The following is a 2,315-nucleotide window of genomic DNA, read 5'->3' as shown; positions in this document are numbered from 1 at the left end:
GTTACCTCTTTTCCACTGCCAGGCTGATGGTGCCCTGAAGAACACCAACCAGGCTGGAGAAAGGGCATGTGGGCCTTGGAGTTGGCAGAGTGTAGCGGCAAGGAGCTCAAACTGTGGGTCGGAAGGTCCCCAGTTCAAAGCTCGTCTCTGCCCCCTGCTCACTCCATGGCAAGCCACTCTGAGTCACCCTAAATCATCACCACCATCATCCTGACTCACCTTACAGGTTGTGGTAAGGATTATAACTAGCTAATGGATGCAAAGCAGTTTGAACACTTGAAAGCACAATGCAATGGTTTGTTTTCATTTTCATAAAGCTATGGAGACCTGGGTTCAAATCCTCACTTAGCCAGGAAGCTCTCTGGGTGAACTCACAGTCTACAGATGATCTCTGCTGACCTCACAGGAATGTTGCGAGGCACAAATCGGAGGGTACCACAAAGAACACTCTGTGTTCCATGGAGGAAAGGCAGACTAAAAGGGAGATAAATCTGTCTGAGGAGGGCCCTTCCATGTGGGTTGACATAGGCTGGTGCTCTGTCATACGTTAAGGAGGAGGGAGGGAAAATACCTGAGAGGCTCCCTGCCCTATTTTGCAGTGGGTCCCGGGTGCGCCAGAGCTCCAGCATGTCTCTTCTCATCAGCAGGTGCACACCTTGGGTTCCTCTGCACTTACCTTTCCTCTGCTCCTTCCAGTCCGTGCTTTAAAGCTCCCTGTCTGAGCATCCCACCCCCACCCTTTTGTAGCTTCCCCTGCAAAAACTCGCTCTTTAAAGCTCAATTAGAGCAAACGTCAGTCGGGGGAGGGGGGACCTGCTCAGAAGCAGAGCTTTTCAGCGTGGACTAGTGCCTGGAAACAGCAGGGCAAATGTGGACAAGCCCTTAGCCCTCTTTGCTTATATTCCTGACCCATAGTTTGCCCCAGATTCTGCAAACTTCCTTCCCCCTTGGAATCGTTCACCATCCCTTTTAGTTCAGCTGCAAACTCGCCTCCTAATTCACCACTGGTGATACTCAATCCCCTTATTCCAGATTTAGTTAGCATCTTACTGCTATCTCTGGTGCAGAAGTCCGGGTTCATGAGTTTGTATGAAACCAGTTAATATTTTTGCCTCAGGGTCCCTGTCTCCAGTGCCCTAGAGCCGTGCAATCAGCACAAAAGGGGAGCTTTTAATTTTTATTAATTTTATTTTTCATTTTCTCATTTTACAAATATTTTACCGAAAAAGCAAAGTCTTTACATAATCAAGCTGCATTTCCCTCAACTTCCCTCCCCTCCTTTCTGCGGTTACTAAGTTTACCATATTGGCCCGAATATAAGACGCACCTGCAAATAAGACGCACCTGCAAATAGATCAAGGTATAGTATAGCATCTAGATCAAGGGAAGTAATAGTGCCACTGTATTCTGCTCTGGTCAGACCTCACCTGGGTACTGTGTCCAGTTCTGGGCACCACAGTTCAAGAAGGACACTGACAAACTGGAACATGTCCAGAGGAGGGCAACCAAAATGGTCAAAGGCCTGGAAACGATGCCTTATGAGGAACGGCTAAGGGAGCTGGGCATGTTTAGCCTGGAGAAGAGGAGGTTAAGGGGTGATATGATAGCCATGTTCAAAGATATAAAAGGATGTCACATAGAGGAGGGAGAAAGGTTGTTTTCTGCTGCTCCAGAGAAGCGGACACGGAGCAATGGCTCCAAACTACAAGAAAGAAGATTCCACCTAAACATTAGGAAGAACTTCCTGACAGTAAGAGCTGTTCAACAGTGGAATTTGCTGCCAAGGAGTGTGGTGGAGTCTCCTTCTTTGGAGGTCTTTAAGCAGAGGCTTGACAACCATATGTCAGGAGTGCTCTGATGGTGTTTCCTGCTTGGCAGGGGGTTGGACTCGATGGCCCTTGTGGTCTCTTCCAACTCTATGATTCTATGATTCTACCTTTAAAATTCAAGGCTTATTTGCAGGCGCGACCTGCCTCTAGGCACTACTGCCCTGAACAGGGGGCGGCCAGCACTGGCACTTGGCGCCTCACTCCCCAGGCTGGCACTAGCGCTCTTCTTCTTCTTCTTCTTTTCTTTTTTCCAGGCGCAAATATATTTTATTGGTTCATTTCTTGCACTTGAAGTACTTTTGTTTTTTTTTTGTTTTTTATAATAATTTTTTATTGCATTTTTCACAAAAAAGAACAAAGAAGCAGATTTTCACAAACATTACAAAAGAAAAACATAGACAAAAAAAGAAAAGAAAAAAAGAGATTTTAACATAAAAAAACTCACTTTCCAGTTATAACCTTTAAAACCTTATTTTCCTTACTTCC

At 46.0% G+C, this 2,315-nt stretch overlaps 1 long non-coding RNA gene across 1 annotated transcript; it reads right to left on the bottom strand.

Annotated features, from left to right (window-relative positions):
- Positions 1–1,168: 1,168 nt before the first annotated feature.
- Positions 1,169–2,074, bottom strand: LOC307205462. Its single transcript, XR_013834019.1, has 2 exons — positions 1,937–2,074; positions 1,169–1,344 (listed from the first exon to the last, which is right to left on the bottom strand). It is a non-coding gene; the product is annotated as an uncharacterized lncRNA (long non-coding RNA).
- Positions 2,075–2,315: the final 241 nt, after the last annotated feature.

Source organism: Podarcis cretensis (assembly GCF_951804945.1).
Source record: "Podarcis cretensis genome assembly, chromosome: 16".
Taxonomy (NCBI): Eukaryota; Metazoa; Chordata; class Lepidosauria; order Squamata; family Lacertidae; genus Podarcis; species Podarcis cretensis.
This window is presented reverse-complemented; position numbering and strand designations above follow the sequence as displayed.